General features: G+C 44.5%; 2 long non-coding RNA genes across 8 annotated transcripts in view; one reads left to right on the top strand and one right to left on the bottom strand.

Moving 5' to 3' along the window:
- The window catches only part of LOC128327839 (uncharacterized), a 49721-nt gene extending 43642 nt beyond the window's left edge, over nt 1–6079 (bottom strand). For all 3 annotated transcript variants that reach the window (XR_008308822.1, XR_008308824.1, XR_008308823.1), the window contains exon 1: nt 5642–6079. This is a non-coding gene — a long non-coding RNA (uncharacterized LOC128327839). The remainder of the gene's footprint in view (nt 1–5641) is intronic.
- A 350-nt stretch (nt 6080–6429) lies between these two features.
- Nucleotides 6430–26543, top strand: part of LOC128327838 (uncharacterized) — a 31284-nt gene continuing 11170 nt past the window's right edge. Inside the window, exons 1-6 of one of the 5 annotated variants that reach the window (XR_008308821.1) lie at nt 6430–6683; nt 13787–13883; nt 20519–20603; nt 22542–22644; nt 24799–24886; nt 25565–25731. This is a non-coding gene — a long non-coding RNA (uncharacterized LOC128327838). Of the gene's footprint in view, nt 6684–7054; nt 10419–13786; nt 13884–20518; nt 20604–22541; nt 22645–24798; nt 24887–25564; nt 25732–26543 lie in introns of those variants that run through there. The other 4 variants (XR_008308817.1, XR_008308819.1, XR_008308820.1 and 1 more) reach the window with 4 other exon arrangements.

The following is a 26543-nucleotide window of genomic DNA, read 5'->3' as shown; positions in this document are numbered from 1 at the left end:
CCTTTGTTGCTTTGCTGGAGTCCATTTTTGTGGCCCGTGTGGTTGTAGTTAGGGATGTGCGAGTCGGCTTGATTTGAATCATGGTTTGAATCGAACTGGCCTGTTTCGGGTGGTCTGAGTTCAAACCCAAATGGTGGGGGGAGTGCTGGTCTGATTTCAAACTGAACTGGGCCCAGTTCTAAGAACTGGTTCATGGGCCAGTTCGGGGGTATACTTGTAAAGGGGGATTCCCTATAGTAATGTGGGGGGTGGGGTGGGTGAGTGAAAGGGAACTTTCTGCCTTTAATTTCCAGGTGATGCGGATGGTGGAGGTGGCAGTGGCCACAGCAGTGGTAGAGATGGGGGCGCCTCAAATCTACCCCCTGCTGGCCCTCCAAAGACAGCCCACAACTACTATGACTATGACTACGGATATTTATATACTGCTCTTCAACCGAAGTTCTCAAAGCAGTTTACATATAAAAAAACACAATAAGATGGTCCCCTGTCTCTAAAGGGCTCACAATCTAAAAAGAAACATAAGGCAGATACCAGCCACAGCCACTGGAGGGATGCTGTGCTGGGGTTGGATAGGGTCAGTTGCTCTCTCCCTGCTAAATATAAGATAATCACCACTTTAAAAGGTGCCTCTTTGCTCAGTTAGCAGAGGTAAGCCCAGGCCAGCTATGGCCTGGTTCGGGCTTCTATGCATGCCCAGAGGCCATTTTCATGACCTCCACACATGTGCAGAGGCTATTTGCATCACCACTGCTGCTTCCCAACCTCAACACCAAAGTACTGCAAATCATAAAGAACGTCTACCACTTCCTGCTTTGGTTCACTCACCAATTTCACTGCTAGAGGCGCTCTAAATTCTTTTTTTTAATACTGTATTTTGTAAAACCAAATAACTGGTCTTGGTCTACCTGCCAAACCTCTCCTTTGTCAACTCAAATTCTGAGAGAAATTAATCTGCTACAGAGCTTAAGCATTGTATCTGGAGCATAGTTGCTTAGGAGGGCCTTGCTTGGGTTCACATGTCTAAATTTTCTGAGCTGAAATTCTCACATACTTTGAGAGTGATATTAACTTGATGAAAAGTCATGTCTACTAACTTTACAGATTGTCTTCCACCTTCATATTCTCTCTACTCTGGCAGTAAAGTGGTAGAAAATGAAGAACATTGACTTGGAGTGTGACTGGAGAGATAAATTGATTCTTCCTATAGCTGAAAATACATTTTCTCCCATTATCCCTCAATTATAGCATATTGCATTTGATTAATAAGAAGCATGTTAGAATGACTGACATATTATCTTGTTTAGCAAGACTTGGACTTAGTAGCCAACCTTCACGCTATCACTACACTTGTGCAACTGTGCTGACATCAAGACAAATGCTGTGCCATCTGAGAGCTGATTTTTGCCAATCTTCCCTTCTGCATAAGCAGAGTGCTAATTTGGATGTCAGCTAGGGGTGTGTGTGTGTGTGTGTGTGTGTGTGTGTGTGTGTGTTTCTCTGCATGCCACTGTTGTCTCATCACTCTCTTATACCTGTGTGGGTATAAGGGGAAGTGAGTAACCTTGCTGTGCAACTGCCAGCCCTGTTTTTGTGTCCAGGGATCTGAACTTAATCTGCTTAAGGCTGGGTGCTAAAGCAACAAGCACAGGTTTCAGCTTTGTGTATGTGTAGTGGTGTTGTGTTCTTGTTGATGTAATGCTTAGGGGAGGGAAGGCATTTGATGATGAATGACCAAAGAATCCACTCATAATCATTTTGCACCAAAGAATCCACTCAGAACACCTCAAAAATTGAAAATAAGAACAGAACCCAGTAGCCCAAGGGCTGGTGGTTTGCGGGGTGGTTGGCACCCCATGTGCACTACATCACAACCCACTTTGGGGCACCCTGGCACCAGTCACATGGAATTATGGGGCTGCTGAAATCCACATTATTCCCTATGGAAAAATAAATAAAACATGCAAACTTCAAAAATTTATTAAAAAATCACCCCTTTGGGCAATTTCTTTGAAATTTGGGTGGTGGCTGCCACCAATTGGGCACTACCCCCCCAACCTACTCTGCTGCCCCAGAACCCCCTTCCCCCCAAATTGATTCAGATTCAGATTAATTCAGATCCAAATAAAATCAGGAGTGATTTGGGAGTGATGGTCAGATTTGGGCTTGAAACGAATCTGGCTGATTTGATTTGAGCTCAAATTGAATTAAAGATTAATTTGTGCATGTCCCTATTAATTAATCTAGGGAATTCTCTGCCACGAGATGTGGTGATGGCCACTAGCTTGGATGGCTTTAAAAGGGGCTTAGACAAATTCATGGAGGACAGGTCTATCAATGGCTACTAGGCTGGTGGCTATAGGCCACCTCCAGTCTCAGTGGCAGGATGCCTCTAAATACCGCAGGAGAGAGGAGCATGCCTTCACCTCCTACTTGTGGGCTTCCCAGAGGCATCTGGTGGGCCACTTTGTGAAACAGGTTGCTGGACTAGATAGGCCTTGGTTTGTGCATACCATGATCTGAAACAAAAATCAAACTGTGAACTGGGATCCTGGCCTGGAAGCAAACTATGGTTTGCCACAGACTGCAATTCGAAGCTTCTTATCTAATGTGCATTGACGAAGGGGAGAAGGGAGGTCAAGAACCTGAGGCTTATGTCTGTTTGTGCTCTTAATGACAAACAATGGTTGATCTTATTTCTTATGTCTAAATGCATAATGTCTTGCATTCTTTGCTGTGGCAGAAGTGATATGAATGTACATTTGTGGCATTCAGAGAATGTGCATTTAAACTTTTTGACATTTAGGATGTCTTCATCTACAATAGCCTGTTAGTATAGAATTTGATCTCTGAACTCTGAGGTTCTTGTGTTATTTATGGGCAGAGCAATTCTATGGTTCCACTATGCTGGTGGCCACAACATCATAGTTATGCCAATGTGACATCACCACAAAGTTGTTGTGATTCTGTGCACTCAGATCACCAGTGTTGCCACCTGCGTGCTCTCTACCAGAAAAAGAACCAAGTAATATAGCGTCATCTGATACAGCAGGGTCCCATCACTATAATAATAGTGTTGCAGTGCTAGTGTACATCCTCCCTGCTGAGGCTTGGGCTCCTTGATGAAAGGGGACTTAGTAGTGATCTGTCTTTCTCCAGCAGGTTTAGCTCAAGGATAGAATTGTGCTCTTTCTTTCTCTAAACCTGAGCAGCATGTATGACTTCTGTAAAGGTAAGGTAACCTGTTTTCATGCAACGATATATTCATTTTATCTTCTGTAATATTTCATGAATTTTTGAGTCAGATTCTGTTCTATTCTAAAAAGGGGTTTCTTTTCTCTTTCACTTAAGCTATTCCCACGATCACTAGAAGCCTGGCTAAGAGAGCCAAGCTCAGTTTCTAGTGATCATCAGAACCACCGGGATCGCAGGCGAGCCTGGTGGTTCCACTGAGGCTAACCCACCTCCCGCTAAACAAAGTTAACAGAGTGAGCGCTCCGTTAACCTTGTTATTTTGATCATGTGTCAGCTGCAGCACACTGTGGGGGAGGAGGAGAGGGGGAACCCTAGGAAGGCACTGCGTACTTGTGTGGTGCTGTCCTGGAGCTCCGGGGTCTGGGGCACCGTGCGGCGGGGCTCCCCTTCCCCTGACCCCCCAGAGCTCCCCAGCACAGGAGTGCCCAACCGAAGCCGCTGCTTATCTGGGCAGCCTATCTGGCCACCCAACAAGGAGCAACTGCTTGTGTGTGGGGAAAGTGGGCTAAGCACACTCTCCCTGCAAGACCCCTTGAGGCTCTACACCTTAATTGTGTGTGGAGCCTCACTGTCTAATATTTCATAGTGTCATGTATTATAGCCAAACACTTAATAAATTTTGGCTTGACACTGCTTAGGGCAGCCAGTCTTTTCCAGGCTGATTCAAACCATTTCTGATTCATCCTTTTTAACTTTTGGTTTGCACATACTCCCAATTTTTATTTATAGCTGTACTCATATTGGATACTTTCAACCCAGATTGACACTGGATTAGAGCACTGACTTCAGAGACTGATTCAGAGACTGATTTCTGGATTAGTTTATTGCTCCTCATTCTTCAAGGCTCCTTTCCTATCAGGCAAACAGCAAATACCTATTATGGAGATTAATTCAAGGAGATTTGCTTCTCTGCCCCCACCCAGCCGTATTCATCATCTGATAAGTATTTTAAACATGTTAATTTGTGTGTTTGGTGATGATATTTTTGGAGTTTTTAATTGTTTAGCAAAGCACCAAAAGGAAGCTGCCCACTCCACTTACGAAGTAGTGCAGAGCCTTATTGTTGCAGTTAGTCAAGGACAAGCATGGAGATTCTAGTGCAGTATAAAGTAAATAGGATTTATTCTGTTAAGTACATTTGAAATAGGAAAGACCTATCCTAACTATGAGTGACATAGTGAATAGGAGGGGAGAGAGAGAGAGATGCTCCCATATGCTCTCCAAGGAGAAAGGAAGTAGAACTGACTTGCTACAGGAAATACCTGAGGAGTCAAGGCAGGGGTCATAGAGTAGAGGCAAAGCAGGGACAGGTAAGGGTACCCTCATTAACTAACTCTACTCCCAATGCCCCTATTGGTCATTAGGATAGTTGGTGCAAAAGGTTGATGCACTGGAACTCCATATCCAACAGACATAACATCTGCAGTGAAGTGACCTGGTGTTGAGTCACATAGGTCATGAAACCAAGCCCAACATAGATATCTTCTGTGGGGAAATGTGGCCTGACCCCTATTTCTCTTCTTCCTTGTTGCCTGGAATGTTTGTGTCATGATTCCTACCAGAACCAGAGGAGGAGGGGGGGGAACTGGGGTTGAATTCTTGAGGCTGTACACATGATCAGTGTCTAGAGCCTAATAGGGTTTTGCGCTCTCCCTGCAGTAGATCTGGGGAATAGCCCTGGGCGGCCAGATTGGCTGCCCACATGATTACTGGCTCTGTCATGGAGCTGGTTGGGGCTGCAGGGATCAGGGGCTGCACACCCACCAGAAGTCCCAGAATGCCCCATGCGAGAGTGAGGGGCATTCTGGGGTGACCCACAATGCTGGGAGGCTTGTTTTAGCCTTGTGGCTGGGGGTCTCCTCGTGAGTTGCCACAGTGTGGAGCTATGCCATGGCGACTCACAATCACAGAAATGGGGTTAGCGGAGCACTCGCGAGCCTGGTGGTTCTCACGACCGCTCAAAAGTGGGCTGGGTTCCCTTAGCCCTCTTTCTAGCCATTGTGAGAATAGCTTCCTTGTCAGTAGAGGATTAACAGTACGCTGCCATCACCCACTTTATTTTATTTTGTGAAAACTCACTTTCATATAAGGTTTGGGGGGGGCAGTGTAAAGTGACATAACCCTCCCCAAAAGGTCTGAGCAGTCCTGGGCCTTCAAAGGTGTGTGACTAAGGCAGATGCAGATTTCACCAACAAGGGTTTATTATTACATTAAAAGAAAAACAAGATTATGCAATAAGAACAATGGTCTCTTCATAAAGCAGATTGTAACAGAGAGAGTTTTTCCATTAAACCCAGCAACTCAGATTCCAAGCAATACAGTAATGAAGGTGGGGGGGGGGGACATTCCCTCATGCATCTAACTGAACTGGTCCTAACTTGTTACTCACTGGCTGCGGCCTCTCCATTTCTCCAGCAGGTCTCAGCCCCACTGCTTCCTCAAGGCCCTCCTGGGACAGAACTAACTAAGAGAACAAAGCTTTCCCTTCTTCAATAGGTGGCTGTATGGCTAGTCCCTGCACAGTCCTCGGGATTGGTCCTTCTGTTTTGAATTTCCCAGTGTTTGCCCTTATTAGGAAAGGCCTAGCCTGCCAGCAGTTGCTGTAAGTGAGGCCTAACCCTCCCCGAAGCCCTACCATGAGTGTTTCTTCTAACAGGGATTCCCAAATGTTGATGACTACAACTCCCATAATCCCCAAGCAAATGCCATTGCAGCTGGGGGTTCTGGGAGTTGTAGTCAACAACATTTGGAAATCCCTGTTAGAGGAAACACTGCCTACCATCACTACAGAATGAGGCTATTCACACGATAGGGCGAAATCAGGCTAGTGGAGGCTAGCCCGATTTTGCCCTATCATGTGAACCACCAGGCTCATGAGCCCAGTGGTTCCTAGGCTGGTAACCCACCTAAGTGCCCCTGCCCTAAAACCAGGTTTGTGGAGTGAGTGCTCCACAAACCTGGTTTTAAAGATCATGAGTAGCTGTGGCGTGGCTCTGCGCCGCAGTTACTCATGAGTAGACCCCCGGAGGGGAGGCAAAAAGCTGCCTCCCAGCTCTGTGGGTCTTCCCAGTATGCCCTGCGCACTTGCGCAGGGCATACTGGAGCTTCCAGGAGCCTCTCGGCCCCCTGAGCTCCCCAGCCCCCGCCAGCTTCATCACAGAGCCGGCAATCGTGTGGGCAGCCAATCTGGCTGCCCAGGACTCTTGCCCGAATCGTCTGCGGGGAGAGCGGGCTTAGGCCACTCTCCCCGCTGTGCTTCCCAAACTGGGTCTCACCGATCGTGAGACTCAGCTCTTTGTATGATAGCATCCTAGGAACCAGGGTTCTAGGAACATGTAGTTTATCCAGGATGCCAGATATCTTTAGTTTTGTTGCCAGGTGCACTGGGAAAATTGCATGTCCCAAGGTCCCTGGCATCTAGGACCTTAGAGGTAAGGTACTGTAGAGGTAAGGTTCCAATCCTAAACACGATTAGGATTAGTATTAATAATGTTTTGTATGGAAAGAGGTGAAGACAATTGATTCCAGTTTGTAAATAATCCTGTTTCACCATGTTATATTTATTAATGATCATTGGACATGCTGAAATAATTGGGTAGGTTCCGATTATTTCTGATATGTGGGACTCCTTGGCTAGGTCTGGTTTATGCCTGGTATGCTGTAAGGTGTTAATGATATTGCCATGAGACCTGACTGTTGCCGGCACCACCACTGCTGGCAATTGCTGCTGGCCTCTGTCCACGCCTGCCTGCCTCACACATAACGTTTGTCAACTGACTGTTTGTTCATGGATAATCAGGAGGACTGCTCTCTGCCCACGAAAACCCCGTTATTAAAAGTATTATCTGAGGTTAACGTTGTTGTTAAGCCTCAGAGTAAGCTGTGAAGCCTTATATTGTGGCCTTATGTTAGGGACCTAGCAGATTGCTACGGTTGCTACCGGGGAGAAAAATTGTGACAGTTGCTAAGAGGTATGGCTATATGTGTATCCTGAAAAGGTTACGGTTGGTCTAATGAGACTGAGAGTAAGTGGGAGTTGGCAGTTGACATTTGGCAGTTGGAGTGCAGCTGGGAGCTGACAGAAGAAGAGAGCTGAGCGCCAAGGCCAGGGAAAGGAAGAAAATGCTGGGGTCACAGAGAGGAAACAGAAGAAGGAGAGGAGGAAAAGAGAGCATCGTCTGAGGCAGCCTTCCAGGGAGCTTACAGGGGGAAATGCAACCGCTTTGTATTGCCTGAGCCTGCTTCAAGAAGATACAGCAATATTTTTACAGAATACTTTAAAGCCAGCCAACCCTCCACCAGATGAGCCTGGATGAAAGAGGACCAAAGAAAATACTTCCGATTCAGTCAAGCCATCAGTTGCCTGTGAAGCTATTTCCACGATCAGTAGAAAGCAAGCTAAGGGAACCTAGCCCACTTTCTACTGATCGTTGGAACCACCGGACTCGCAGGCCCACCTAATTCCCCCTCCCTTTAAATGGGGTTAATGGAGTGAGCACTCCATTGACCTCTGTTTCTTGCTCATGTGCCATGGCGGCACAAGGTGACACACGAGTAGACCCCCAACTGGGAGGCAAGCCTCCTGGCCTAGGGGGTATCTCCAGAATGCCCTGTGCACTCGTGCAGGTATCCCGGGCCCGGCAGCTCCTGATCCCCCCCCCAGCCCCCACCAGCTCCGTGACGGAGCTGGCAGTCATATGGGAGACCGATCTGGCCACCCGGGCTTGGGGGCTGCTCATTTGCAGGGAAACTCGCTCTCCCTGCAGACTCACCAGAAGCTCTTCTCACTGATCGAGAAGAGCTTCCGAGGCTTTGTAAGCCAGAAGAACATCCAACAACAGCGTTGTTGGCATCCACAAGGGGAGGAGTTTAAGCACAGGGAATTTGGCTGAAGGTTTGAATTAAGGGAGTGACTTAGTCCAGGTCTGCAGCCACTAGCTTTAGGAAACATGAACCTCACAGCATATAAATTAAGAGAACATCTGTAATCTATAAATATAGTTTATAATATAATTTTAACTTAAAAGGCATCTTTTGTTTAAATAAACCTTTATATCTTTTTGGTTTAACTTCGTTGGTTTCCTGATTGGTTCATTCTCATGCCTAGTGCCTATCCCTGTTACTGAAGGAATATAGTAAAAAGAAATTTTGTGAATTAGGTTAAAAGTAATTAGTGAAAGCAGAAGAACTTTATGATTGAGGTACAAGAAAGAGGTAATGGAACACAGGTGAGGACAGAAGCTGCCACATTCCCTTTTTTAAATGGTGTTGTCCAGTCCTGAATGTTTTGCTTCTGTTTTTGTTTGTTTTGTTTGTTTGTGCTAGTTTACAGCAGCAATCAGATGCAAGTAGGCTAGCTTTCCTTGGGAGAAGTAGGACAGCTTGAGACATGATGCTTACAACATAAAGTCACAAGAATAAAAGGGTGTTCAAATCTCATGCAAAGTCTTTTTGATGGTTTATGCAAACCTGCTATGTGTTGCTCTTTGAACAAAAACCCTAAAAGAGATGTCTTTCCAGACTTCTTATAATTTAAAAGCAGATGACAGAAAACCTTGAAAGGATGAGAAGATTAGATTTTTTTTACAGCTGGTGTTTGTATCGGCCCTTAGTTTAGTGTTCTCTCTCTCTCTTTTTAGCATAACATTTTAGTCAGTTCTTATTTCATGTAATCCATCTAAGTGGAAGCAGTGCATCCACTTTCAACTAAAAAATAATGAGATTCTATCCTGTCCTCCCATCACGGTTTTCGAAGGACTTTTTCTCTCCTGTAAACACAGAATGTTTATGCAAATAGACTGCAGCGACTGTTTTAAGGTAATCATGTAGCATCTTTTTTCAGGGTACTTTCACACAATCAAAGCCAGATCTTCACACCACAAACCAAATATGGGGCCGAGTTTCTGCATGGTATGCACTGTTTTCTAAGTCTTGGAAGCAACTTGAGTCCTGGGGCCTCCATCGCTACTTTTGCAAGAAGGAAGCAATGCCAGGTCCCTCCCAGTACTATGAGGCAAAGCAAGAGAGGGGGAATGAAGTAGATCATGAGTGGGAATTTATCAAGGTGGAGCACCAAGAGCAGCTTGACAGGTCCCATGATCTCTTTTTCACACCTACACAACCCTATGGAATCTGCCCACATGATCAGATGGCTACTTTCATCACTCTAGTCACTGGATGAATATGCAGTGCTAATTCCTGTCTTGACATTGGTGACCTAATTTCTCGTTCCCTCCTGAAAAAGCTCCTTGATGAAAGAGCTATGATGAAAGAGTAGAACTAAAGCAGTACAACAGAGCAGAAACGAGAAGATGGGAATGAGAATGAGAAGAAAAAAGATCCGCACAGCAGACTTCACAAACACAGTTGGATGCAAGGATCTCCACGTGATCATCTGCTATACCAAAGTTAAGTGCTGAGTAGAAGGCCTCTCATGATATAGTGAAATTTAAGGAAGTTCTAGAAAATGGAGAAATAGGCTGCCTTCAGATGTAGCATGAAATCTCGGGCAGATGAACCTTTGGTTAATCTGTCAGCCCAGGAATAATCCTGTAGATGATAGTTGAGCCATAGTCTCACAGCCTCTGGCTTGTGGCAGAGGGGGCCCTCCGTCTTCCTGGTCTGCCAAGGCTGCATCCCAGAAAGCTCTGTAGCACTCGTTTCACCAGACTGCAAACAAGGCATCAGGACATCAGTAAAGCAGCAACCATTGGCCATGATCTTCAAGGGGGCATGCCCAGTACGACCATGCCTTTTTGGATTCAATCGGCCACCCTTGTCAGGGAAAGGGCATTCAAACCCATTCCTCACACCTCTGCTCCTGCTAGGACCCTGCAGCCATACAGTCTTGCACAAGCACAACTACTGGTATCGAGGGATGCAGAGGGGCACTAGTATTCTGTTATTAATGGAAGGGGTCATGATGACTTCCTAGGAAGGAACAAGTATATGAGGCAGGCGAAGGATCCTGGGGTTTGGTCCACTGTGACGAAGGATGCTCTTGGAATGGTAGGCCTGGGCCAAGCAGTCCAGGAAGACCCAACACACTCCTGCCCCTGTGTTGGATTGCTGGCCAGAGATTAGCCCTCTCGTGAGAGGACCAGTCCACTGAGAAGGACCAGAGGCCCCATGAGCTTCAAGTCTCCATTGGACTGCACTCTCATGAGGTAGGCCATCTAACTCTAGGGGGGCGGGCACTGATGTGGGGCTGCCGGTATCTCTGTTTAATAATAGATCTCATACTGTACCTCCCCAACTCCACTCTATCCTTCCAGACTCCCAAGGAATCTGGACCACTCATTGTGTCCAAGTGGTCTCAAGTGGGCAGAGTATTGCAACACCAGGTATAGATCATATTCCAAATTCAAATGGCCTGGACTGGGACCAGTGTTGTGGCATTTGTAAATTGGCAGCCATGGGACATCCCACGGTAGGGTACCCATGGATTAAAGTGATCGCTGGCAGGGCAGGTGGCCATGTGGTGCAAAAAAACAACCCCAACATGGTTATGTGTTGCGGGGAGACCAGACTGCCAGAGGAAGCACTTGGACTCCTGCTTCATGGCAGTCACCAGGACTGGGAAAGATGTTGCTGGGGTACTGTTTCCTGGGGCTTGGAGGAATATAGCAACCAGGCTGGGTGACAACAACTCTCCAGCCCACATGCATGTCTCTATGGCCTGTCACTCTTACGAGAGAGCGATCCTTGGGAGAAGGGATGCACATCTATTGCACATGTTGTCGTCACATTGGGCTTTCAAGCCTATCTTTGTAACCAGTATCTAGGTGTAACCCAGAATGGTTCTTCTCATGAGGTGTGGCCAAGACTGCATGTTTGCACCCTCTTCCCCTACAAAACTGTACAAAGAACCACTTAAGAATTCTAGGGGCTATCTTTCAACCCAAACATTGGATTATCACTTTGATGTTAGACTTTGCTTTGCTGGCATGCATGGTACTGCACCAGTCTGGGGCACCTTCAAGATGGGAGTGGGAAGGCTGAACATTTGGATACACATACATATGGGTGCAGTGTTTAGGGGACAAATTCATGGAGGACTACTACTACTACTCTGGTGGCTATAGAGTGATATAGACACCAGCCTCAGAGGCAAGATGCCTCCAAATACCAGTTGCAGAGGAGCAAAAGCAGGAGAGAGGGCATGCCCTCACCTCTTTCCTGTGGGCTTCTCAGATGCATCTGGTGGGCCACTGTGTGAAACAGGATGCTTGACTGGGCCTTGGGGAAGATCCAGCAGGGATTTTCTTATGATCGTTCTATACAGTTTTGTTTTATTTATCTATTTGTTTATCATATTTTTATACCGCCTGATATATACATCTCTAGGCAGTGTATGAAATTTACAGTGTACAGTTGGTGGGAGCAGCACCATCCAAGGGCACCTTAATAATACAGGCACTGTCCAGCCATCCAGGGAAATCAATGCCCTGTTAACCAAACACACTCCACATGCAACACCTTAGAAAGGATGCCTTGCTGGGCAGCCGCACTTGATCAGATGTGCTGTTAATGAAAGGGTTCCTTGCACATTTGCCCCCTCCCCTTCCCCGGATGGAAGCTTTCAGAATGCCTTGCATGGAAACTACAATCAAAGGGCCTGCATGTGAGAAGAGTGCCAAGGTATGTGTTGCAGGTTGCTCAAGTCACACAAGCAAATGGCTAACAGGAGATTTGTGGGGATATGTGCTATCTCTTTCTTTATATCACTGGACAACAGGAAGGTTTCCAGGGATGTCATTTCCATGGGTTTCTGCACTGGGTCAGCATACTGGTATTTTTGCCAAGCGATGTGGTGTCACTCCCCCAGCATGTGTGATCTTTGTTGGGAAACAACTGAGTTGCCCACTTCTTGGTGTGTTCAGAGTTCCATGTTTTTGTGCACATGCTTCTACAGTTCTTTATTTCTGGAGACCTCTCCCACTGTGCCCATTTTATCATCCCATCCTTTTTGTGCAGATTGACAAAGTGGGGACCATGAGACACAGTGGAAAGCGGGCTTTCCCCAGTGTGGTTCTGTCCCTTTAAATGTATCAAAGCTTGGGATGTGGCAGTGCTGCTTCCCTGTTGCTGGGCAATGGCAGAAGAAGTGTAGAGACCGGGGAGGGCAAGGCAATTGATCAGAAAGGTGGCCAGCAAGAAGCGCGGCAGGCATAGAGCTTCCGTGTTTCTGGGCTGGTCTGAGCCACCTTCTCTATAGTTTAGGGAGCAGCCACAGCACAAAACCCAGGTTATGACAGTGGCAGAATTTGGATGAAACAATGCCACCTTCAAACCTGAGGTTCCAGCAGTGAAATTCACTACAAACTGAAGGTACAGATTATAGTCTGGGGTTGAATACATCATGTCAGTTGGGTGACAAAACTGTGGTTTCATACATTTGAATGAACACAAAACCGAACCTCTGGCATGGTTGCCTTCCGTTTGGTGTTATGTTTGAAGATGGCCATAGTGTCAGACTGACAACCATTACAGAGTTTTGCAGAATGATTCCTCAGGGAAATCTATTAATCCTCTTTTTATTGGGCTAACTGGACTTCCCACAATGTCATCATGCCAGATCAGTTGCTATCTTATGAAAGCCTTTTAAAATATTTCGACGTTCTGAGAACTGAGTTTGATTTTTAAATGCTAGCTGGCAGTTTATTCAGCTAAAGCACGAATTTACTATCATGGCACTTTTATTCCATGTTTATTGGACACCTCAGAGAATGTTTAACAAGGGATGATACATCCCCAGAATTGTGGGTTCTTCGCACGGGGTGGGTGGGGGGCACCAAAAGGATTATAATACAACACTGGAAAGACAAATTTACTTCTGAACTGCAACTTTGGATAACTGACATGTGTTCCTTGTCAGCATTTGAACTGGGGTTTTTTTGGGGGGGGGGGGGGCTTAATGGAAAGGTAAAGAAGAGGAATTTTCAGCCATTTGGTCAAATTTTAATGAATTGTTTATGCTTTGAAACATAAGAGATACATCCTTCAGAGAAGGTGTGTCCCACCCACTCTTTCTTTTTCTCCTGCATTGGTTGTATCTTATTATGATTAAGTTATGTTTAAGGGATTTTTCTTTTTCAGTTATACTCACATATATTATTACAATCCTTGATCATGTGTTGTAATCTTATTGCAATAAAATAAAATAAAAATCCATCACCATTTTGCATGGCATTGCTGCAAATGGTTGCTGTACTGTTGCACAAGGAAATGCATATATTATGGTACAAAACCATCTCTTATATGACCCCTGGTTAGACTGATGTCAGACTAGTTTGGGCCATGTGAAATTACTCTCACACAGCATATATAGCAAGAAGGACTGAAGCTGTCACCAGTGTTATGACATTTTAATATATACTGGCTTAATACAGCTCTATTGAATAAGCTCAAGCACAATTTTTACACCACTCTGAAGATAGCTCTTTTTTTAGTAATGATTTTTAAAAAACGAAAAACTTATAAGGAGAGAGAGAGAGAGAGAGAGCTGATTTTGAAACATACGTTAACTCAACAGATATACTTTCTCCTATGATAACTGGTGGCACTAATGCTGGCCTACTTGCCTAAAGAAGAAAAATATTTTCCTCCCTTGATGTTCTGCACCTCAAAATGTAAGTTGCTACTTTTATTGTTTATATAAAGAATAAGCTGCACAGCCTAATTATAACTTGACTTCCCATTATATTTTTGCAGTGCAGCCTACCAGCATAACTGCATAATTAGACCTGCAAAACATTTACAAAAAGTACAAACAGCGTATAGTTTAGTACCACAGATGTTCTAGTTTGAAATAGCTACATTTTCACTCTGAAGAAGACCAAGAAAAAACCTAGGTTCGCTTACATTGGTTTAATTCACACAGTGGCGTATCTAGGGTAGGGCAGGCAGGGCAGGCAGGGCACGTGCCCTGGGCACCACTTGAAGGGGGCACAAATTCTTAAAATTAATTTAAAAAAAAAAAATGGCCACTAAAAACAAAATAGCCACTGCACATGCTCAAATGGCCTCTGTGAGGCCCTAGGCCATGCCAGGCCTCGCAGAGGCCATTTGAGTATGCGCGGTGGCCATTTTGTTTTCAGCGGCCATTTTTAAAAAAGAATTATTTTTTAAAATGGCCACTGCACATGCTCAAATGGCCTCTGCGTGACCCTAGAGGCCAGTGGTGGGAGAGGTAACCTTTGCAGACACCCCCCCCTCCCACAGCCTATACGAAGTGCCCCAAAGGGGCTACAGGTTAAAAAAAAATTAATATAATATAAGTCACTGTACACATATTCAGTTTGGCACTATGTATAGAGAATCAAGGCTTGTGAATACTGAGCTGAAGCTTATGAGCTAGGATTGTATTCATTTGCTTTTACTTTGCTTCTTATGATAAGTGAGTTAAATGTGGTGTCTTAATAATATGGTTATTAATGGTGAGTTTGACTCAGTGTGAAATCCTTAGTATTAAGGCCCACTGGGAGTTTCTTGCTCTCTTTCTCTCATTTTAACTGGCTTTCTGAAATACTAGAATATATTCCAAGCAGTGACACAGTTTACTCTGCATATCCTTTAATTATTTCCAGAGTATCTGGGAAAAGCCAAATTCTCCATTTATTTTTAAAACTTATGTAATAGTGATGCTACAATGCATAGTAGAGAATTAGATAGCACTTCTGTTTAGTTTTCCAAGTACACCTCCACATAGTATTTGGGTATTTCATGAGCCCCAGCATACTGAAATTTGTAGTTTTCCAGCATTTTTTGGTCTGGCTACATCCACTGCTAAATAGTTTTTGAAATTTTAAAAGATTAATGAGCTTGACTTATATTTTTCAGCTGATATTATAGTAAAGTTATCTGAAAGATGGGTGTCAGAAGTTTGGACAGGGGGCGCAATTTCAGTGCTTGCCCTGGGCGCTATTTTCCCTAGATATGCCTCTGAATTCACAGCATATTTATATAATGACTTTTGAGGGAAGAGCTGTATCCTTTCCCTCTTTGAGAAAATAGTATCTCTCTGAAATAAAAACAAAATAAGGTCATGCACACAGTCAAACCATGGGTGGGGAGGGAGGGTGTGGGGGGAGGCAGAGTTACACCTCTTCAGCATTCTGGCGCTCACCCACACAATCTGTGCTGATCTGTGCAACACCGATCGCTGCAGGTCAGGACTCATTTTCCTGGCTTCTAGGAATCCCACAATGTACTATGCGATGAGCATAGTGCATTTGGAGATTCCCATGGCAGTTGGGTGCTCTAGGTTCCTGCATGCAGCCTGAGCATACACATGACCCCAGTGCTGGAGTTAAAGGGATGCTCATGCCATTAAACTCTGGGTAAAGGGCAGGGTAAAATGTTGGGCTACAAACGAGGGCAATGCTGGGATCAGTCTTGATCCAGGTGGTGCATATTGCCCCCCCCCCCCCCGCAGGAACTCTCTGATTTTTCACCTGGGTGATTGGTAGGCTTGAGAGGGTGTGGGCTGTTGTCAGTGTTTGCATGGTTAAGCCTATGGAGCAATGCTTCTGGCAATTAAGCTGAGCTGAAAGATATTCCCAGGAGTATATAAGGGGCAGGGGAACAGCCTATGGAAATCGTCTAGAAATTCCATTTATGGAAGAACAGGAAGTGTAGGTGTAGGTAAAGTATTTCAAAATGAAACAAGTAATCTATACTGTGCCAGTTTTCTTAGCTGTGAAGCGGCTAGGCATGAGGGAGCTACAAAAGGCAATAAAACTCAGGAATCCTGCCATTGTTTCTGGAGATATTTAAGTAGCAACAATAAGACAGCTAAATATACCGGCTGATACCCAGACTAGCACTGCGAAGGTGCAGCAGTGCCAAGTTCCAGACTACTTCTGTGCTATAGCATGGGAAGGGGTGCTTTTCAATAATCTCCCCTTCCCTCTGATGCACACTGTGCATCACCAAAACATGTCCCTGCGGGCTGCATGACCCTCAAAGTCATATTTTGGTGATGCACAGTGGGCTTCAGAGGAAAGGGGAAAGCATTAAAAATGGTTCTTTCTGCATCTCATGGAACACTGCAGAGGTAGTCTGGAACTCAGCACTGCTGGATGTCTGTTTTGCTAATCTGGATATTAGCCCATTTCTACAAAATATTACACTATTTCAGTGCCGTGATGTAAGTTAAGGCCATTTCTTCCTTTAAACCTTGATCTTGTGGGAAAAGCTGTATCTATGCCAATGACCTCTCCTATGTTGAGTAAATCTGGAAATGCTAAGGAAATTGACCTACTTTTCAACAGATTTGTGAGTTTTTAAATTGTACAGTTGTCTACTTGTGCAGCTATAGAAGAAGCCATTCACATGGATTCTCAGGATAGAAATTCCTTGTAAATGAACTGGTGATTGTATTTGATAAGGTCAAATATTTGTATTTGGGTTAAAGGCTGTAGAGGTAGCAACAAATTTTTTAGGTGAGATTCCAAAGAGAAAGCAAGATAACAAAGCTTGATATAGAGATTTCCATAATTTATTAAGAACATAATTTTGTGTTGCCCGTCCTGAGACTCTGCCATCCTTTTTTCTTCTGAAATTTAATAAATTATGAACTGAAATGGAGATACTTGCTGGTGAATATGTTACCCATGGTTAAAATGGCTGCTCCTTCCTCGAACAATAAGAAAAATAGTATTTTAATAGCTGCATGTGCTTTAAGGGCCTTTTTCATTTAAAACCAATCAAGTCTGACCTCAGAAAAAAACAGATTTATGATTGTAATATTAATGTTCATATATAGCACATTATAAAATATTTAGTCATTCAGAAAATGTAAGATTTCAAATATAAAATAAGGTGTGTGTGTATGTGTGTGCACATATACCATATTTTACTTCTGTGGAATGGGGAAGCAGGGTTTAGCACCTCCTCCATCTCCCCATTCCACTGATCAAATCCTCCCCATCCCAGAACAAAGAACGCAGCCCATGATGTTTGGATGGGTGCAGGAGACAGACTGCATTAACACATGCTAGCAACCATATTTAAGAAGTGCTCAAATCTACTGGGAAAAACCTGTCAGCATAATATGGAGTGAGTACTGTGGAGATGAGGACGGGCTGAGTGAGAGAAGGAGTCGAGGAGCAGACAGCAGCTTCCTCCTGGCTGGCCATTCTGAGGCAGTGTGCTGTGCATGTGCACTTATTGCACACGCACACACATAAGTGATCCATGTCCGCGTGTGTCATTTAGCAATGCACACTGCATGCATGAGTTCTGCAAGGCACTCAGAGGAGCCACGCTATCACCATGACCAGGGCGGGGGATAACAGGTAGCAGGTGAGTGTCTGAGGAGTATCTGTCTATCTATCTGTCTATCTTTCTCTAAGGCGTACCTGTCACTAATCCCATATGTGGCAGCTGTCACGAGATTTCATGAGCAAGGGCAGGAAGGCGAGCAGCCAGCGAGAGGAAGTGGCAGCAAGGCTGGCTGGCTGCCGGGCGTGGAGAGGAAGTGGCAGCCAGGTCGGCCATCAGGGAAGAGTGAACTGGGCCTGAAGGGGGGGGGGAACAGCTGAAGGGATGGCGGGGAGAGACAGGGAGAACTAGGGGTGCAGAGGCTCTGGGCCAGGTCAGCTAGTATTATAAAATGTGACGTGTCCTGCAGTGTAATGTGGACAGTGCAGACCCACATGCATAACTGAGAAGGTCTTAATCGCCCAATGCTGCTGCACAAGAGGGCAGTACCAGTGCTGCTGACTGTTGAGCAATCACACGTTGCACACTACTTCCATTGGAAATAATGGAAGCAGCATACAACATGCAATTTCTCAAGAATCAGCAGTACTGGTACTGCCCTGTTGTACAGCAGTGCCACTGGGTGATTTAGAGCCCTGCAGTAGCACGGACAGATCTGTACCACTTGCGTTAAGCTGCAGGATGTCAGCCACTGTTTGCTTCTTCATCCTCCCTTTTAGGGCTGTGAATGAAATTGATTTTTTGTTTCGTTTCAAGCTCAAAATCAAATGCAAAATACTTGAAACATTTTGTTGCAACAGTGGCAGGGCCAGCTGTTTCGACAAAAGAGACTTGAAACATTTTGAGTGTTTCAACCATAGGCAACCATAGGGAACAACGGGGAACTCAAAACACCCCATGGTTACTTATGGGCAGCTCCTAGAGACACCAAAGTGGGTTGGATGGTAGGGAATGATGGGTGCTACCTATCAATAACCCACAAAAGAAATGGCAAGTGGGCAATAGTTTATAAACATTTCCTCCCACCCATCTCATAGGACCCTATGGGAAAAGCTTAGAAATTTGTTAAAAAAATTCCCTCTTGCCCATTTATCATATGGTTGGTAGCACCCATATGCTATATCACCCAACCCACTTTGGTCATGCTGTACCACCCAACCCACTTTGGGGTCCATAGGAGCTACCCATAGGGGAACAATGGGGTATTTTGAGTTTCCCTTTTGTTCCCTGTGGCTGAAACAAGCAGAGTATACAACCCTGCCTTGAAAAACACTGCAGAAGCACACAGTAAAAGGGAAACTGTTCCTCCCAACACAGAACACAAATTTCAAACACAGTCAAAAAAAGGCCAAAAACAAAAAGAAAGAAAGAAGGAAAAAATTACTGACCCAGAATCCACTGCCAGCCACAGTGCCTGCACTGCAGTAACATCATTGGCACAAGTTGCTCTCTCACACACAATTATGACTGTTTATGTTCCTAGCATTACAACAGCTGCCAAAGCAGTACCCTTAGCAAAAAGCATATGCTCAACTAATGCAACTTCAGCTATATTTTGACTGTGTACACCTTGCGATACAGATTGCAGAGCAGACCAGAGCAGTGAGTGAAGCACAAGTTATTCTCAAGGCCAATCACAGCAATCACCAAGAAATATTACACATACACACTGTATTTTTTGCCACAACACTATCTCACAAATAGTCCAAACCACAACTCAAGCAAGGCAGGCAGACATGCACCCAAGTTCTGCCTTTGTCAATCTGAGATCCACCAAAACCAGATAGCTATAGCAACAATACCATAGTAAGCATGTTATACTCAGGACTGATAAAATAAAACCACACAATCAAACTTTCCTTAATTCCTCCCTACTCTCCTGATGTCTGTCTCTGTCTCCTAGTCCCTTTGCATACATTTTGAAATTTTCTCTTTTTTGTTCCCACTTTGTCAGTCTGAGATCCAGCAAAACCATATAGTTATAGCAGCAATAGGACAGCATACTATACTCACTGCTGAGAAAAGAAAACCACAAAAATCAAACCTTCCTTCCTCCTGTTCTGATACATCCTCTTCAAGAGACTGTAAGGGCTCTCTCTGCCTCCCAGTCCCTTTGAATACATTTTGAGATTCCCTCCAAATGTGTTCACCCCTCCCCCAGCCAATGGGGGTACAGTTGCCTATGGCAACATTTGATTTGGATGCTAACAAGCCAACCAAGAAGCAAGGAGATTGCAAGCCAAGCGGAAGCCAGTACCAGAAAACCAACCAGCAAGGGAAAAATAGGCCACCAAAATGGCACTCGAAACACTCAAAATGTTTTGAGTCAAACAGGTTTGTTTTGTTTTGAGCTCAAAACAGACCCTTTATTTTAAGGGCATTTTGTTTTGAGCTTGAAACTCTTGAAGTAGCCCATTTCGACCTCAAATCATTTTGAGCTCAAAATGTTTTCCACATCCCTGCTCCTTTCACTAATACTACTTCACTGTGTTTGTCAGTCTCTGGCTCTGGATATGAAACATGAAATCTCTCACAGTTAACTTAAAGAGAGAGAAGAAATTGCCATCCCACATTATTGTGGACCTTTTCAAAAGCATCTACATGCACGAATGGTTTGGATTATAATATCACTGGAGCCTGATTATACCAGTATTCAGACATCAAGGGGATATTAAAAAAAATCTTTTCAACAGATGGTGCTTTCCTGTCTCCAGTACTAGAAACTCTACTGCCCGGCTTTCATGGACCACCCACTGCCTTCTGCTCCTTCCACCAAGCACCATGATTAATTTGCGCTGCCCTCCCAGAGAGCCAGTACAAAGCAACTCTCATCTCCCATTTCCACCAGGGAACACTTGCTTTTAAGTTGCTTGGTCTCTGCTTTACTTTGACCTGTTCAGAATCATTGTTTGAATCTGTCTTTTCACCAGTGAGTATGGAACCTGTTAGCTACTGATTGCATAACAAATGACCTGCCTTCATGAAACACAGCTAGCTTGCTAACATTACATTCATGCTGAAAGGATTCTTTTCTTGCCAGTATTTAGAAGTCTCCGACAAAATGTTTGGTTATTTCCCAATCCTTGTGAGTTACTGAAAATATTTCATCACATACTGGAAAAATGGTAATTACTACATTAGTATATATAATGCTTAATAAATTGAATTATATATGATGTGTCAATGACATGCCTGTTCAGTAGATATTAAGCAGGACAGAGACCGTCATGACTAAGCACCACTAAAAGAAATGAGACAAGTTAGCATGACTAACTTAAGTCCTAGTTATGTCAAAGAGAGTTGATCATAACTAACTTATCAATCAATCATTGTATTTGTTTAGCCACAGACATAACAAAAATATTTGAATCAAAAATTGGGTAGTCATAACTGGATCTGTCAAATAGGGATGTGCACGGAAATGGTGTGGTGGGGGGGGAGGGTGGCTTGAGAGTGGAAGGGGGATACCTTTAAGGGTGAGGGAGGGTGGTCTTACCCCTCCCACCATGTTTCCCCCACTGGCGCTGCACTTTAAAAGGGTCCAGCGGGGCAGGGTGAGGTACGTGAGCATACCAGGTGTTTCCGGTCACTTCTGGTCTGACGCAACAGGGCGGCAGGAAGGTATGCTGCCGCCCCACTGGTCCCATTTAAAGTGCAGCACCAGCAGGGGAAACATGGCATGAGGGGGTAAGAGCACCCTCCCCCATCCTGAAATCTATCACTCACCTTCAAACCAGCGCAACTGCTGGTCTTTAGAACCTATTCAGAGGACCGTAAAAGGGCCTCCAAACAGATTCGAGCACATCCCTACTGTCCAATATCTTGATTTTTCCAGTTAATAATATAAAGCTACAATAGAACCTTTCTTTCTTGTTTCACCATCCCAATCAAGACCATAAGCCAGGGTAGGAAGAATGATAACTAAACTGGACTTTTCAAATGTTCATATAAAAACCTGAAAATCCCTCAAGCTTCAAACACTTGAGAAGGGCAATGTATTATCAGGAAGGGCTCATGTATTCATAATCTTGACAAAGAGACACAGTATGGTGTCATAGTTAGTCAGACTAGGAAAATCCAGGTTCATCTCCACATACAGAAACCCAGTCTCTCTCTCTCTGACCATAGGAACATAGGAAGCTGCCTTGTACCAAGTCAAGCCAGTATTGCTCAGTATTGCTGGCAGCAGCTGTCCAAAGTTTCAGGCAGGATTCTTTCCCAGGCCTCTCTGGAGTAACTAGGGACAGAACCTGGAACCTTGTGCATGCAGTCAGATTCTCTTCCACTGAGCAGGCCCTATCCCCTAAGGGGAATATCTTACAGCAGACAGTGCTCATATGTAGTCAGCCATCCAAATGCAAACCAAGGCACGCCTTAGTAAGAGGGAATATTAATGCTCACTGCCACAAGACCAGCTATCCACCCCCAACTTTCTCAGCCTAATCTACCTTACAGAGTTATTGTGAGGATATCATGGGGAGGGGGTATGCATGTCACCCTGAGTTCCTTGGAAGAAGAGTGGGATGGGAATGTAATAAATAATAATATCTATCTACAAGATAGCTCTAGGAGTAATTCCTTAGAATATTTACATGGGAACTATTTAAAATAAATTGATTCAACCATACCACTTATTGGTAGATAATGCAGCAAACTAGTTCTCACATACCAGTCACAATAAGGCAATGAGGTTGTTCACATGACAAGGCCACTTCGATAAACCCATGCGGCTTGTATCACCTGGAGCGCTGGGAGCAGAGAGCTCCCAGCTGCTCCAGACCATACTAGCCCCACTTTTTAGCCTGGCATTTAGCTGAGGTTAAGAGAACCTGTGGTAGAACCTTTAGAACTGACTTTCAAATCACCATTTTCATAGGCTCTATAAAGGCTACAGCCAACAATCGGAATATATATCCAGTAAGATGATCTGTGGAAATTACCATATGTACATGGAAAAACTTTGTAAATGTATTTAAATATCTTCTATTTTGTTTATTTGAAAATAACTAGATTCTACAACTTTCTGAGGATTTGAAGGCTAATCTGTCATTGATTATCCCCAGGCTTCCTCTAGTGCTTTCACTGGCACAACTTACATGACAATGGCTGAGAATCCATGATTAAACAGGAGAAAGTGCTAACTTCATAATGAAATCAACCATGTGGGTAATTATTTGTGAGTGAGATCAAGGCCTATTCATGCTGGTGAAAGATCCTCTACACATTGTTTTTGACTGGCTGTTTTGTTCTGAATTTTCAAAATATAGAGGTCTAAAGATTTACATTTCTCTCCCTCTCTGTCCCACCCCCACCTACCTGACATCTCCGAATCAAGTCTCAAACTTGAATTGGAGTTTGATGTTTTATGGTTTTTACTGTTTAACTGATTTTAAGTTATGATATTGTATTGTATTTTAACTTTTGTAACCACCTTGGGATGCCTTAGGGAAGGTGTTGTAAAAATTGAACAATAAAAAAATAAAAATAAAAATACCAGTTCAGAAGGCCCCTGGATTTTGATTAGTTTAATCTCCTAATTATCCAGTTCCACTGTGTTCTAATTAAGAAACCAGCGTGGTATAGTGATTAGAGTGCTGGACTAGGACCGGGGAGACCCAAGTTCAAATCCCCATTCAGCCTTGAGAATTGCTGGGTGACTCTGAGCCAGTCACTTCTCTCTCAGCCTAACCTACTTCACAGGGTTGTTGTGAGGAGAAACTTAAGTATGTAGTACACCGCTCTGGGCTCTTTGGAGGAAGAGCAGGATATAAAATGTAATAATAATAGTAATAATAATAATAATAATAATAATAATAATAATAAAGTATAACTCACATTAAAAAGGGACCTTCCAAGTTACTTCATAGCTATTTTTATGCATTACTGCAATATATTTGCATACTACAGCAGAACTAGTGAGCAATCTGCACCTAATGTAAATTAGAAGCTGGCTAGGCTTATCAAGCTAGCTGCAGCAAATTAACAAAAATAACTTTGCCACAGCACAAAATTACCTCCAGGGAGTCTGTCTGAAGTTCTAAAACCAAGGCAGAAAGCTCAATGGAGTTTTACATTTAAGCAGCAATTTAGAATAGACTCTTCTGAACATGTCTCTCTGCCATCCTCTCTAATAAAACGCTTGGTGTCCGTCCGTGGACAACCAAGCGTGTGTCCGTGCCTCCCTCAGCCGTTCTACGCATGCGCGGAGCGCAGGCGCAGAACGGCCGAGGGAGGCACGGACAAAGGGAACAGGCGCCCATGTTTGTGACTCTGCCCGGCGAGCTTCCCTTCCGTTCCCCAGAGAGGTCGCTGCTTTAAGGCCTGGTGGAACAAGGAAGCAGAGGGAACAAGGAAGCGGAGGGCCGGGCAAGCTCCGCATGTCATAACGTTCATGCTTGGCGGAGGCGCCGATTAGGAAGGGCCGGGGATTAACCACCGGGAGCGGGGGTGGTGGTGACAGGTGGCGGTGCTTGGCCCAGCTCGGCTGAGAGGTGGCTGCAGCGCCCTGGGGGTTGTGCGGGCCGTGGGAGCCCGCTGCGGAGAAGGCCAACATCGCGGTGCAGAGGATCAAGTGAGAGTTCAAGGAGGTGCTGAAGAATACCTTGCCGTTGCCCCTTCCTCTCCGTCAGAGAGAGAGAGAGGAAAAGATGGAGAGAAAGTTCCTTCTCTGCTCGAAAACTGACTCGAGGGAGGGAGAGAGCGCGGGCGGGAGTGGGGGCTCGGGTTGCAGAATGAGAAGGTGCGCCAGCCCGAGGAGGAGGAGGAGGAAGAGCAGACACAGAGAACGAAAAGGTTGGCAGCCGTCTCTCCTTTCTGGAGAGCGGGCGACGCGAGGGAGCAAGCAAGCGGCTACGAGAGCCACTGGAAGTCAGAGGCGGCGCCGGCTCCAGGACCGCCGCGAAAACTGTAGAGGCAGCACTTCAAAACGGCATTTTACAAACGTTGAACGGAGCTGCAAAGCGGCTGCGAGAGCCGCTGGGAGTCAGAGGCAGTGAAGAGTGTAGAGGCAGCACTTCAAAAAAGGAACAAGGGAGAGGGAAGAGGGGGGGAAATGGTGCAGGAAAACAAAAACAAAGAGAAAAAGAGGAAGAAACAGAGAGAGAAAGAAGCAGACAGACAGGTTAAAAAAAAGTAAAAGAGATGAAAAAGACTTAAGGGGGGGGGGGGGAAGGCTAGCGCCCGTTATTATAACGGGCTCAAACATACTAGTGTTATAATAATCCTTTATTAACTTAAAAAGGATAGATACTTTCCAAGTATTTTAAAAAAACCAAAAACAAAAGGTCTGACTTGGACGATATTCCCTTTTACTTTCTACAGATAATGTGGGCAACTTCCTGCCATGCAACTTCCTGCCATGCCCACTGAGTGCACCTGGCTCATCTCTAACATCCACAGATATCCACATGTAGGTGTAATGTTTAAATAAGGTGTAACCACATCAAATGTAATGTACACAGTTGCCCAAAGTGTGTGGGCGACATCTATTTTGTCTTCTGCCCAGTCTACTCCTAGAATTATTACTTGCTAGCAAACTCAATTTTAGATGAGCCGAACCTTTAAGATACCTACCCAGACATTTAACTGCAATCCAATCATTTTTGGTGGATGTACTCACATTGCTGCTTAAAATTCCCACAGCTCCAGCAATGCCTGGTCTTGTTACTGTGGTAATATATAGACGCTTCCCAAATGCTTTCCTATATTGCCCATTGTCTGAAAGAAGCTCACTGTTTGCATCTTGCTTCAAGAAGTTAGCTTCCATTGGTGTGCTGACCAGGATTCTCTCTAATTTTTTTCATCTGTGTGTGGAATGAGTTTTGTTCTGGGCAGCAGTATCAAGGCAGTGTCTGTGCACATGCATTCAAAGCGGGGTCTTCCCGATTCAAACTGAGTGGGATCAAAAATTAACTGAGTGGAAATCAAAAAACATGTGAGCGCATACACATGCACATGCCTTAGAGGGAACACTGGTGCTGACTTCCTTGGCAACTGTAAGACCGTGACATTCTAACAAGTATTTTATCTTTTGTTTCTGACTGAGAAGATAACCTCCATCTTGTTCTTTTTCTATTTGTATTCCAAGATAATAGGAAATGTTCCCCAGTTGCTTTACTTCGATTTCTTCATTCAAATGCTCTACAATTTCATCACTATCTTCTCTATTTTGACATCAAATAATCAACAAATATTAGTATGTAAGTTCATCTATTGTTTCTAAACCTTGAATAAAGACGTCAGCTTTTCCTTGAATAAAACCATTGTTTAACTAGTAACTGATTTAGCTTTGTATTCCAGACTCTTGCTGCTTGCTTTAGATCATAAATGTTTGTTTATTTTGTTTGTTTGTTTGTTTGTTTGTTTGTTTAAACATTTTTATACCGCCCAAAACTTACGTCTTTTTGGAGCTTATACGACAAGTCCCTCCTTACCATGTTCCTTAAACCCTGGTGGTTTGTAGGGATGTGCATGGAAACGTGGCAGGGAGGCTCAAAGGCAACAGGGGTCTGTCTTTAAGAGCGGGGGAGGGTTCACTTACCCCTCTCGCTGCTTTCCCCCCACTGGCATCCATATTTTGCAAAGCCGATCGGGGCGGCAACGTACCTCCCTGCTGCCCTGTTGCCCTCTCCTTCCGGATATGACCGGAAGTCGCCTATGCGCACATCCCTAGTGGTTTCATGCACATCCCTAGTGGCTGGTCCATGTAAATGTCCTCCTTAAAATCACCATGTAAAAATGCAGTTTTGTCATCTAAATGGTTTATGTACATTTTCCTTGCTGCTGCAAAACAAAGGAGCATTCTTATAGAAGAATGTTTTACTACTGGGGCAAAAGTTTCATCCTCACCATATTTCAGAGAATATCCTTTTGCTACTAGCCTTGCTTTAGAGTGTTGGACATCTCCTTCTGTGTCATGTTTCACTTTGAAAACCCATTTGCACCCTTTGGTCTTTATTCCCTCAGGCAGCTCCGTAAGTATCCAAGTATTATTTTAATGTAGAGATTGGATCTGTTCTTCTGCAGCTTTTATCCAATTGCAAGTTTGGTGAGATGGAATTTTATCA

The sequence above is a fragment of the Hemicordylus capensis genome, chromosome 5 (assembly GCF_027244095.1).
Source record: "Hemicordylus capensis ecotype Gifberg chromosome 5, rHemCap1.1.pri, whole genome shotgun sequence".
Classification (NCBI taxonomy): Eukaryota; Metazoa; Chordata; class Lepidosauria; order Squamata; family Cordylidae; genus Hemicordylus; species Hemicordylus capensis.
The sequence above is the reverse complement of the archived record's forward strand: the minus strand, read 5'-3'. Positions and strand labels throughout refer to the sequence as shown.